General features: G+C 35.7%; 1 protein-coding gene and 1 long non-coding RNA gene across 8 annotated transcripts in view; one reads left to right on the top strand and one right to left on the bottom strand.

Annotated features, from left to right (window-relative positions):
* Positions 1-12,133, bottom strand: part of LOC116421379 — a 130,256-nt gene extending 118,123 nt beyond the window's left edge. For both annotated transcript variants that reach the window (XR_004231724.1, XR_004231723.1), the window contains exon 1: positions 11,869-12,133. This is a non-coding gene — a long non-coding RNA (uncharacterized LOC116421379). The remainder of the gene's footprint in view (positions 1-11,868) is intronic.
* Positions 1-13,120, top strand: part of WDPCP (WD repeat containing planar cell polarity effector) — a 363,046-nt gene that overhangs the window by 268,105 nt on the left and 81,821 nt on the right. The window lies entirely within an intron of this gene.

The raw sequence follows: 13,120 nt of genomic DNA, 5'->3' as shown, positions 1-13,120 counted from the left end.
TTAGGCTTTGAATTGTAACCAGATATCCAAGCAAAAACAATAAAAACATGTGGTAATCCATTTGAGCACAGAATAATAGCTTTAAAGCTAGTTCCTTGTTGACTTAAAAAATAATAATGTTAGATTTATTTGCTTTATATTGTGGTTATAAGTGCCAGTTATAACTTGGATGTTTAATGATGTAGTTCCTTCTTATAAGACTATGAACTTGTTGCCATTAGAAAATTAACAAATACCAGGCATTTGAGGATGGTTCCTCAGTATTCAAATCTTATCCAAGTAACTGATTAATAGGGAGCATAAATATGTCCTAAGCAAATATGGGCTGTACCTTGTACTTTAAGAACTTGGAAAGAAAAAAATACTTTTGGCATCTATGGAATGGTGAGAAGTTTATTTTTAAATGTGATTTTTAAAAAGGCATTGAAAAACTTCCTATATATCTTAGAAATGGTATTTATTAGAGAAACTTGTTGCAAAGATTTTTTTTCATTTGTCTATTTCTCTTCTAATTTTAGTTGCTTGGGTTCTGTTTGTGTAAAAACTTTAATTTGATTTGGTTCAAGTTATCCATTTTATCTCCTCTGAACTTTTCTATCTCTTCTTTGGTCATGAAATTTTCCCTTACCCACAGATCTGACAGGTAATTTCTAGAGGCAGTATATGATGTGGTATAGTGGATAGAGCACAGAGGGTAGAACTAAGTAGAATTGAGTTCAAATTCAGTCTCAGATAATTACTAATTGTGTGACTTTACACAAGTCATTTAACCTCTGTTTCTCTCAATTTCTTCAACTATAAAATGGAGATCATAATAGCAATTATCTCACAAGGGTCATGAAGTTTAAAAGTGATAATACTCAGTGTATGATCTGGCACATAGTAGTCATATAAATGTTTATTTTATTCTCTTCCCCATACTTCCTTGCTCTTTTATAATGTCATCCTTCAAGTCTGAGTCACACAATTTGGAGATTGTCTTCATATGCATTGTGAGATGTTGGTTGATTTCTGCCAAACTATTTTCTGGTTTTCCCAACTTTTTTTTTTTATCAAATATTGATGTCTTAGCTCAATAGGACGTATCTTTGGGTTAATGAAAATATTTTTCATGTAGTTAACTTGCCCACAAGTAATCAGCAGTATGTTAGCATAATATAGATCAGTAATCACATTTAATAATTTAGAAGAGAATACATTTAGATAGGAATTATCATTATATAGTTTAGTTATCAATACAGACTGACTTTACATGCCCTTAAGTTGAAATTTAATATTTACACCAATTAAAGTAATGGTAAACACTAAACATAAAAGAAGGGTCAGCAAGTATTTCTTTAGAAAAGTCTTAGAGAAGATAAACTGTTGATTAATTAATTAGAAATCATATCTATATTCTATATATGGAGAATCAAAATTCTGTATAGCTAAATGGGTTTAATACAATACCAGTGACCAAGCACTTCCATGACTAATTAGTACTGTCAGTATAAATCAAAAGGTTAAATTCAGATTAGAATGACATATTCTGGAGGTCAGAAACATCTTTAGGTCCATATGGCATACAGAACTTTTAGCTCTCTGTCTCTTCCCCTGCCCAATCACATCAATATATGTGTGTGTGTGTGTGTGTGTGTGTGTGTGTGTGTGTAGTGGGGAAGGGGAAATGGTGTGGGACCATCAACATCTACCCTAAGAAGATAAACTTTCTACTCTTGTATTGGGGGGTGAACCTGATCCTAGTACCCAATTAGTTCAGGTTTTATGTATGGGGCAAAATGAGGCACTCATAGACCATTGCAGGGTTAACAAAGATTAATATACTTAGCCCTAACATAATAAAGATATATAACAAGGATACAGTGACACTGAACTTCACTAGATTTGTTCCCTACCCCACCTCTCCTTGTCTCCCTATGGGAACGGGTATGTTCAATAGGGCAGAGTGTGATGACTCATGTGGTATTTGGTCATCCACCAAATATGAAGGGCACTGATGGGTAGAACCTGGGCCCTAGGTGACCAGGAAACCACATCAACACAGACAGAGGCTACCAGGAAATTTGTCAGAAGGTACAATCTGACCCATGTTGTACTTCCAGGTTAGTGAAAGCCCAATTTTAGAGAAACTTTTTTTTTTTTTTTAGAGAAAATCTAGTCTAAAACCATGGTACCGGGGAGGATTGGTGGGGAAGGATGAAACCTTGGTAGATAGTGGTTTTATTATACCCTGGAACAGTCTTTTTTTAAAAATATAATATGATTTTCCCAAAGATATACAAAGATAGTTTTCAGCTTTCAGCTTTGCAAAACCTTATGTTCCAATTTTTTTTCCCTTCCTCTTCCCATTCCCCTCCTCTAGACAGCACATATTTCAATATGGGTTAAACATGTACAATTCTTCTACACATATTCCATATGCAAGAAAAATCAGATCAAAAGGAGAAAAAAGGACAAAAAATAAACAAACAACAACAAAGTGAAAATACTGTATTTTGATCCACATTCAGTCTCCATAGTTCTCTCTCTGGATGCAGATAGCTCTTTCCATCACAAATATATTGGAATTGCCCTGAATTCATTGTTGAAAAGAACCAAGTCCATCACAGTTGATCATCACAATCTTGTTGTTGCTGTGTACAATGTTCTCTTGGTTCTACTCACTTCACTTAACATCAATTCATATAAGTCTTCCCAGACTTTTCTAAAATCAGCCTACTCATCCTTTCTTACAGAGCAATAATATTCCATTACATTCATATATCATGACTTACTTATTTAGCCTTTCCCCAAATGATTGGTATCCACTCAGTTTCTAGTTTCTACAAAAGGTTGCTACAAATATTTTTGCACATGTGGGTCCTTTTCCCTTTTGTATGATCCCTTTGGGATATAGATCCAGTGGTGAGGTTGCTGGTTCAAAGAGTATGCATAATTTGATAGCCTTTTGGGCATGATTCCAAATTGTTCTCCAGAATGGTTGGATCAATTCACAATTCCACCATTAATTATTAATATAGCATCTTTCCCACATCCCCTCCCACAGTCATTATTATCTTTTCCCATCATCTTAGCCAATCTAAAAGGTGTAAAATATGCCTGGAATAGTTTTGCTCCTCAAAGTCAATCCCTCTAATGAAGTATATGATATCTAAAACTATGAAGAAGCCAACACAGTAAATAGGCTGGAAATGGAGATGTGAATTTCTACTGTTTTCAATATATTTTATCCAAATTCTTTGAGTATGATCCATGGATAGATAGTGTGTGTGTGTGTGTGTATAATTCAAAAGCATTGCAAAATTTATTACATATGTTTAACTAAAGCAAGTAATAAATTAGTTGCAATCTCGGGAAACATTACCACCTCATTTCTGAGTCCAGGTAGCCCCACTCCTATCCTGTGATGTCAGCTCATGTGCCCACTGGCTTGAACTGAGAGTCTATTGAAAAGAACATTCATCATGATTCATCAGTTTTTCAATTATTCATTTTTCTCATGAGAAGAAACCTGAGTCATGAGACATATAGTTAGGTCAACTATATATCAGGTAGATGATGGCATGGTAACTCTAAGTTATTTGTGAGATAGTTAAAACTCAAATCAGTTTTTATAAATGCAAAGGAATGCCCAATAAACTAAAGTAGGGAAAGTAAATGAAGCTCTTCATAAAGCTGAATGGGCTATCTCCAAGTATCTGTAAATGTATTATGTAGCAGGTAAGAAAAAAAATTAATTATGGTATTCAAAACAATTGTAATTCCTTGTACAATGGTAATACCAAGGTTGTTTTGAAAACCTGATTCCTATTGTTATACATGAGTTTGTCCCCATTGAGATCGCACCAAGCATAGGAGGAGAAGAATGGTAGGAAGAGGGTCTGTGAGGATTCTTACTCTTCTCATTTGGGGTTGGGAAGGCAAAGTAGAAAGAACAAAGATCCCCTCATACTCCATCACCTAATATCACACAATTATTAAAGAAAAAAACTAAAGCAAATGAAAAGTAGGAAAGGGGATAAACAGGAAAAACATGCCCTCAAAATGAAAGAGGAAATAGAAATGGAAGCTACTGCATCAAGCAAAGAAATTTAACCCAATGCAATCTCCTTATAAATTCTTGCTTCTCTCTTAGATCATTATTTATTGAAACTCATCTCCTCTCTGCCAACGGAGGATTTACATGTATGTATTTTAGACCAAACTCCTAACAATGAAAGCTCTCCTTAGGCTTACAATATCCCTTAAAATCTGGTCGGTTTCTTGAAAGAGCATTGTATTTGACATATATGAGTTATTTTTCACTATATGGCTCAATTTAAATAGTCATCTTTCTAAATCTAGGTGGAGGTAGGTGGTACAGTAGAAAGAGTGATGGGCCAAGGGATCAAGAAAACCTGAGTTCAAATTCGGCTTCAGACACTTACCAACTATGAGCAAGTCACAATCTTTGCCTCCTCAATTTTCTCATCTGTTGTAAAATGAGGATAACAATAGCATCTACCTCATGGGGTGATTGTGAGGCTCAAATAAGATATTATTTGTAAAATGTTCTACAAACTTTAAAATGTTATGTAAATGTTAGCTATTATTGTTATTATTAAACCTTTTTTGTTTTTATTTACTATTAGTTTTTAAATTTGAAAATTAATTAAAAATGAAAATTTCAATGCCTGAATAACCACTATTGAATATGCTAAACTAAAAGAACATTTTTATTTATGAGAGAAACAAAAGCCTGTTGTCCCAGTCCTAAAATGATGAATTCTCCAAAACATCAAGTGCTTGACAAGAATTGGCTAAAGTTAGAAGCTGATATGCATGTAAACTGACTTGTGTTCTGAAACTATCCTACATAATGTTAGAAATGTTATACCCAGTTGTAGCTTCTCTTACCAGATCATTCCCTAGATCAGTGGTTCTAAAATTTGACCTCATTATGCTCTACCATGGGCTTTTATATTATTCCAGCAAATGTAATAATGTCATGTAATCTGAAAATGCATTCTATATTCTACTTCAGAAATTGCCTATGAATGCATTTCTTCCAAATCAAGAAATTATATCCTGAATTTGTGTGAGGAAAATTTCCAAGTGCCTAGAATAGTAAATTCTCTAGCTTCCTATATAAGATGGAATAAAAAGATCCATGTCATAAACTAATGACTTTGACATTACCTTATCCTAAGTGGTTTATGGCCGTGACCTAAATGTACATCACAAACAATTTCTACATTTTCCAAATACCAGAAATTCTAAAAAAAAAAAAAAAACCCTGCTAGGCTTTACAGTAGATCCATTCATGTGCATAGTTATCAGAAAATAAATTCTGGGTAGGCAAGCAATAGCTGACAGCTCTCAGGCAGTGATTTTTAAAGTTCACTTCAAGGCCTACTTGTAGAACACAAGTCTGGCTTCTAACAGTATTAATATTTGTCATGATAATGATCTTATGAAGTATAATTTACTTTTTCTTTTATTGGTATTCTTTCAAGAAAAACAGTGGAGTTCTACTTATTAAGTCTAGAAAAGTGTTTACTTTTTTCACTATGACATCTAGAACATATAAAGTAATAATTTTCATCATTAGCACTTATTTGTACCTACTATATGCCAAGCCCTGCTGTGCTAAGGACTTTATAAAAATTATCTCATTTGCACAACAACACTGGGAAACAGGTGTTATTATCATCATTTTGCAATTGAAGAGACAAATGGATCTTAAGGGGCTTATTCTATATTAAGTGGCTTGCCCATAGTCACACAACTAGTAAGCATCCAAGACCAGATTTGAACTCTGATCTTCCTGATTCCAGTTCCAGTACTTCCTAAAAAACATCTCTTGGCAGCTATGTAGCACAGAGAATAAATGTCTGAAGCCTTCTCTTCCAGAATGAGTACATCTCCACAGTTCACTAGACTGCTTATATAAAAATTAGTCACAGAGACAATGTGAACTTGGAAGTCAGAGGACATGGATTCAAATCCAGCCCTCCTTTTTTTTACTGTATGGTCTTGTGGAAGCAACTGCTTCTCTCTAGATCTCAGTTTCCTCATTTGTAACTGGTTAAACTAGGTAATCTCTAATTCCCTTCTAGCTCTAAATCTCTGATATTTATTCAGTGAAAAGGAACAAGTCTGACATTTTCTGTAAAGAAATGCCACAATTAATAATAATCATAGAAGTCAAGAACCCACTCATTTATACTTTAACATATGATGAATACCTAATGAAGAGCGTAGGCAATAAATGTCAAAAAGTTTCCCAAGGCCAGCTTCCAACAAATTACATTAGGGCCAGCGAGGTAAATTTATTTTAACCTTCAAATCAATAGTTTTCCCCCCAAAGGGATTCATGTTGTGACAAGAAAGATAAGTGCTTCACAGTTCAAAGACAGTCTCTAAAGCACTATCCTCTTACTTAGAATTATATTTAAAATGTTGGTGGTTCTAATGTTCAGGCAAAACTCTGAACAGTGGTACTCTAATCAAAAACACTGGAGATGTGTTAATTCCAATGTAAAGTCTCACAGATGTGATCATTTCATGCCTCTCTAGTAAACGTAAGAAAATATCCATACTGATTTTCATAAAAAGAAATATTACATTTTCAACATTTATTTTTTATAGTTTTATATCTTGTAAAGCTAAAATGCAGGGCACTGTGGCTTGGAGTCAGGAAGATCTGCATTCAAATGTGATCAAGGGACACTTACTAGCTGTGTGAAACTAGGCAAGTCACTTAACCCTATTTGCCTCAAGTTTCTCTTCTATAAAATAAGCTGGAAAAGGAAATGGCAAACTACTCCAGTATCTTTGCCAAGAAAATCCCTAATGGGGTTATGAAGAGCCAGACACAATTGAAAACAATTAAACAATAACAAAAAACAAAAGCTAAAATGAATATGAATTCTAAATACCTGGATTTCCAGCTCTATATTTATGGCCAAGGCAATGTTCAAAGTTTCAAATTCCCTATTTTCTTTCCTGTTACTTCAGTTTTTCAAATGATATATTTAAGATCAACCTTAGGAAACATTTTTTAGCAGCACTGCAAATTGATCATTCTAATCTGAGACTTTGCTGTAGTAATGAAAATATTGAGTCTTGTGTGCTTTTAACTTCAGGTCTTATTTTTAATTCAACAGAAATTTTATAAAAATGAAAGTCTTAGAACCAAGTTGCCCTCTGACCTTTGTTTTATAGACAATTCATCTGGTTGAAAGTGATTTTTAAAATATCATGTGGTTCCAATTCCTGCATTCAAACAGTAGCAAGAGACATAGGAAGTCCACACTGCTCCATGGCATGGATTCTAAATTTTCCCTTTTAATCATTTCATTGATCATGCTATCTGAACCTAGGAGGGAACTTAGATGTTTATTCCAAGCTTGTTTATCTTACAGAAAATGAGGCATGGAGCAGTTAAATAATTTGTCTAAGGCAACAGAAGCAGTAGCAACAAAGCCAGAACAGATTGCAAATCAGCTGTTCTCAGCTTTACCAAACCTCCCTAATTATTTGTCCATGGTTCTGTCCTCTACTGTTAAGCACAAGAAGTCTAATGCTTATTATACATTATAGTTCTTCAAATACTTAAAACGTTTGTGTCCTTTTCCTTTTGCTCCAACCTTGTCTTCTCAGTGCTAACTATCCTCAGTTCCTCCAATTAATTCTGATATGACATGGTTTTATGTCCTATGATTCTGACACCGCCAATCATTCTCATCTCTTTGGTTCTCTCTTGTCTCCAAGTTTGGATGGTGCTCTCTTCTAGTCCTCCTGCCTATCAAACTTCTTCTCCTTCTCTTTTGCTGAAGCTTTCTCCAGGCCTCCTGGCTGTCTCCCAAGGATCTGAGGGCCCTGGGCCCTCTTCTCTTATCCCTCTGTACTGTTTCACTCAGTGATCTCATCCAACACTCATAGATTCAATTATCATTTTTATACTGACAATTCTCAAGTCTACTAATCCAGCTGTAACCTCCTTGCTGACCTACAGGGTTGCATCCCTAACTTTGATGCCTCTAACTCATGTCCCATAGATGTCTTGGACCTAGCATGTCTAAAATTGAACTCTTTATTTTCCTCCAAAAAAGCTCTCCCCTCTTCCTCTTCCCTATTGCTGCCCAAAGTATCACCACCGTGCCAGCCACCCTGGCTCATAATCTTTGTGTCACCTTCAACTCCTCCCTCTTCCCTATCTGGTGTATCTACTCTGTTGCCAACGTTTCTCAATTTTACTCTTATAACGTCTCCAACATCCCTTTCTCTAAAGTTGCCACCACCCTGTTGCAGGCCTTCATCACCCCATCCGTGGACTTTTGTAGTAGCCTGCTGGTGGCTTTTCCTGTTTCCTGTTCCTCCTGATTCTTGTCCATCTTCCACTCAGCCAGCAGGCTGATCTTGCTAACGTGCAAGACCAAGGAAATGGCAAAGCACTCCAGAACCATTACCAAGAAAACCCCAAATCGAATCACGTAGAGTCCAATGTGATTGAGCAACAGCAAAAGTGCGAGTCTGGTTGTGTCCCCCCAAATCCCCTGTTTGGCTTCTAAAATCCCTCACAAGCTGGCCCCTTCCTAGTCTTTCAGGCTTCTTACACCCAACATCCTTGGAGACCTAGTGACTTTCATCTCTTCGCTGTTTCTCACACATGCACTCCAGATCCTGACTTCAGTCATTGTCCCTGGCTGTCCCCCATGCCTGGAGCTCTCTTCCATCTCATCTCTACCCCTCTTGGTCTCCTAGCCCTCCTCAAGTCTCAGTTTTCATGAGATTTTCTTTGACACCTACCCAATTTTTTGCAGAGTTGCTTGAATATGCCTATGTCCTTCATTAATCTTTGAGCTCCTTGAAAGCAGGAATTGTTTGCTTTTTTGCTTTATTTTTGCCTTTCTTTGTCTCCCTGCTGCTTAGCACAGTGCCTGGTATTTAGCAGGAACTTAACAAATAATAGTTGATTGACTAAACATCCTGCATGGCTGTCCTCCAGACCAGGGCTTCTTGAACTTTTTCCATTCACAATCCCCTTTTTTGTAAGAAATTTTACATGACCCCAGGATATAGGTATAAAAAATAGGTATGCAAATCAAATATTTAAGGATAAGAAATCATAATTTCATGACCCCCAAATTCTTTTATGAGATCTCAAATAGGGTTGCAAACCACAATTTAAGAAGCTGGTCTCTAGATGAACTGTTGTTTGTGTTCTTCCTAAAATGGAGCCACTCAAAATGAGCAGATACTTCAAATATAACCTGACTAGGACACAGTACAAAAGGACTCTCAGTACCCTTATTCTCAGCACTCTGATTCTGTTCAGTGCAACCTAAGATCAAATTTGTATTTTTATTTATCATGTCATATTATAAGAACACAGAGACCAGACCTTTAGCACCACCATTGGACTATAATGTATAATAAGCATTAGACTCTCTTGCCCCAATTCCAAATCCAGCACCATTCAAATCAAGTCAGGATCAGAGTTCAAACTTCTCTGTACCTCCACGGGGAAGAAAATAAATCAAGCATCTGCTTTCTGTTACTCAAGTTGCCAATAACTTTATTGCTAAGGGAAAACAAGTAAAATGGTAGCATTAGAGTAGTATTACTGCATAAAATGGTAAGCTTTCAAGAAAGCTTGGCAAGAGACCTAGTCAAACAGTCATTCTAAGGATATTTAAAGATAAAACTAGAAAGAGGACAATAGCAAAAGAGAGAAAAGAGGTAATTCCTTCCATAGAGAATATGGACTAGTTAACAACCAAGACTTGTTCCATTTCTAAGGTTCTATAACCATGTATAATTGAAGGGGGATGTGATTACCCTACACACACACAAATAAACAGTTGAAAATAGTCACAGGATTTAGTGACAAATAATGAGGTTTTCATGTGGTAACAAGGTGTCAAGGGATGACATTTGTGGCCACACCCCATGATCCTTTTACAAAGAATGAATGCCATTCTCATTGAGTCAGAAGGGAAGAGCAGGATTGTTCAAAGCTGTATAAGCTTAGGAACTTCTTGGAGAAGATAGGGGGTTGAGGGGGAGGGAAAGAGCCCTCTTTTGGCTCTTCTGTTGGCCATGGGATCTGGCCACAAGTTGCCCTGAGGAAGATGCCCCATCCAGAAGTTCAAGAATGCATCAGTTCAAGCCAAGTGGAGGAAGAACCCCTACCCCTGTAAAAGAATTACATTTGGGAGGAGGAAGAGATTTTTCTCTCTCCTTTCCCACACACCTTAGTGATGTCATTTTAAAGCACAGAGTACTATATAGGAGTTCTGGGAGGAGGTACTTAGAAGCAGAGTCATACTCCCAGGACAAGGAAATGAGAGAAAGTGGCTTGTAGGAGCAGGATACCCAGGGGGGGGAAAAGGGAGCGTGAGATAGATTCGATTGAGCTATTCTGGTAATAAACAATTGGGCACAAAGAGGACTGCATAAATAAAAAAAGAACTGCCAGATCTTGGAATTCCAGAGTTGCAAGTATGTCCCCTAACATGTGCTTCTTTGGTCTGGATTTTCCTCTGAACCATAGCCTATTCTTCTTGTGGACACTGTGTTTATTTGTGAGAAAATGCATTCCAGGTTTATGGTGGAAATGCTTAGTAGTTATTGTTTTTGCTATGCCATCTTAATAAGTGCCTTTCTTAAGAGCTAATTGTGTCTGTTGACTATTCGTAGGAGCTTGTGATCTATAGTAGTAGGAATGGGTAATCCAGGTATTAGGGTATCCCCCAGACCCTAAGACAGGGAGCTACCACAGGAGAAGGTAAGTCCAGAAGAAATGTTATTTGTACTGTAGTAAACAGGTAAAAGTGAAGGAAACATTCTAAATTTCTCATTTTGCATATTTAAAAATAACAGGTTTTTCATTTAAGCATTTGAAGAAAATTGCATTTTAAAATTTTATTCATATAGCTGACATATTAGTCCTCTTAAAACAGGTCTAAGAATGAAGTCTTTTAACTCTCCATTTGACTCAGAGAGTACATTTAACTATTTAACCTTCAGCATTGTGTTTGAGAATTGACATTATGATAGTTACTTTCTTTACTTAAGGGGTTTCCTCATGCCAAATTCCTTTTGATTTCACTTCACCCATTTTCATTCTATTGTGCCGTGATGTCAGTTTTGATCTATCCCTTCCTACCACTAGGCAGCTTTGCCTAAAGACATAATCCTAAACCCCTAATAATCATCAGTACATCAAAGCCTACCTTGATGGCTTAGCTGCAGAAGTCCACATAAGGCAGTATGTACCCTAACTTGAAAGAGATTTATAGTTTTCAGTCAAGTTCTTAAGAATGCCATAATTATTCTAACCTCTTTTCCATACTTTGTGATGACACAATGCTGTCATTCACTGAATGTGACATTAAATATTACCAATTTTAAATTATCATAGTTCCCCACCATTCCTAAATTAGGTTTTAGTTTTCAGTTCTATCTTTTCCTCCATTTTAATTGAATTTTTTTACATATTAAAAAATTGACTCACCAATTCAGCATATTTGTTATAAGTATTACTTTTTTATAATCTAATTCTAAATTTAAAGTACAACAAAAGAAGAAGATAGTATTTTCCTGTTATGAAAGAGTTCAAGTTTAAAAACATGCTTTTCCAACTTTATCCCTTATTATTCCTTAACCCTTTAAAAGTATTTTATTTATTTTTATCAACCAAAATTCACCTTCTACCACACACACTCCCCCAATCAATTCTATTGAGAACCCAAGAAAAGCTAAAGCTATTACAAAGATGTGTAACCAATAAAAATAACTTTCCACATTGGCTATGTCCAAAAAAATTCTTTCATTCTGCTTCCTTTACCTCTTTATTAGAAGGTAGGTAGCATGTTTTACCTTTAGTCCTTACGAATTGTGGTTGGTCATTGTGCTGATGAGACATCAGCATAAAAGTGTTACATCTTATTTATGTATTGTTACTTGATGAGCCATTCCCCAGTTTATGGAAAACCCCTCAGATTCCCATTCTTTGTGACATCAGAAATATTTTTGTGCATCTTTAGAATTTATTTTGCTTAGGACTGACCCCTCCCTTAATTCATCCCCTTTCTGACTTTTCCACCTTTCTCTCCTATTTCTTTGTTGAATGAATTGTATTTCTGTACCCAAATGTATATGTATATAATTTTTTTATCAGTTCAGAGAGAATTTAACTATTAGCCTATTTATCCTAATTCCCTTCTAATGATTTGCATAGAGCTCTTCTTGCACACTCTGATCCTGTGAGGTAATTTTCTCTGGCCAGACATTTTTCCCCCTTTTCATCCCTCCACTCCCGCCAGTTTATTCCTTTTTCCCTCTCTCTCCATCCTTTTCCTAGGATCATCAAGACATAACAGAACCACTCCCAGGCCTTGTCTAATTGGACTCTGTCTAGAACCCCTGAGAATTTTGGGATTCAGAGAGAGTACATGTCATACCTCTATAACTGAATATGAGCAGTTTAACTATATTTAGTCCTTTATCTTTGTCCATTCGTGTTTACATTTTTGTTTCTTATCACTCCTGTATTTGAACTTCAAAGTTTCTATTGAACTCTGATCTTTTTATCGGAAATAAGTGGAAGTCTTGTAATTCATTAAAGATCCATTTTCTTCCCATATCATTAATATTCAGTTTTCTTCTGAGAAAGTTATTCTTGGCTGTAATCAATAGCCTTTTCCTTCTGGAATATTGTGTTCTAAGCTCTTAGGCCTTTACTGTCGTGGCTGCTAAATCATGTGGAGACCTGACTGTTAACTCCTTGTTACTTGAATTCTTTCTGGCTGCTTCCAGTTTTTTTTTTCTTTCACTTAGAAACTCTAGATTTGGGATGATATTCTTATAAATTTTCACTTGGGTTTTTGAAATAAAATGAAAATTTCATTTTTCATTCCTGGGAGTAACCAGGAATTTTATTCTTTTTATTTCCATTTCGCCCTCTTGTTCTAAGAGATTTGATCAGTTTTCTTTTAAGATCTCTTACAATAGGATGACTAGGATCTTTTTGCTTTCTTTTTTTAAAATTCAGATAATCCAATGACTCTTTTTTTTTTTTTCTTTCAACCTATTTTCTAGGTCAGTTGTTTTTCCTATAAAACACTTTAGA

The sequence above is a fragment of the Sarcophilus harrisii genome, chromosome 2 (genome assembly GCF_902635505.1).
Source record: "Sarcophilus harrisii chromosome 2, mSarHar1.11, whole genome shotgun sequence".
Taxonomy (NCBI): Eukaryota; Metazoa; Chordata; class Mammalia; order Dasyuromorphia; family Dasyuridae; genus Sarcophilus; species Sarcophilus harrisii.
This window is presented reverse-complemented; position numbering and strand designations above follow the sequence as displayed.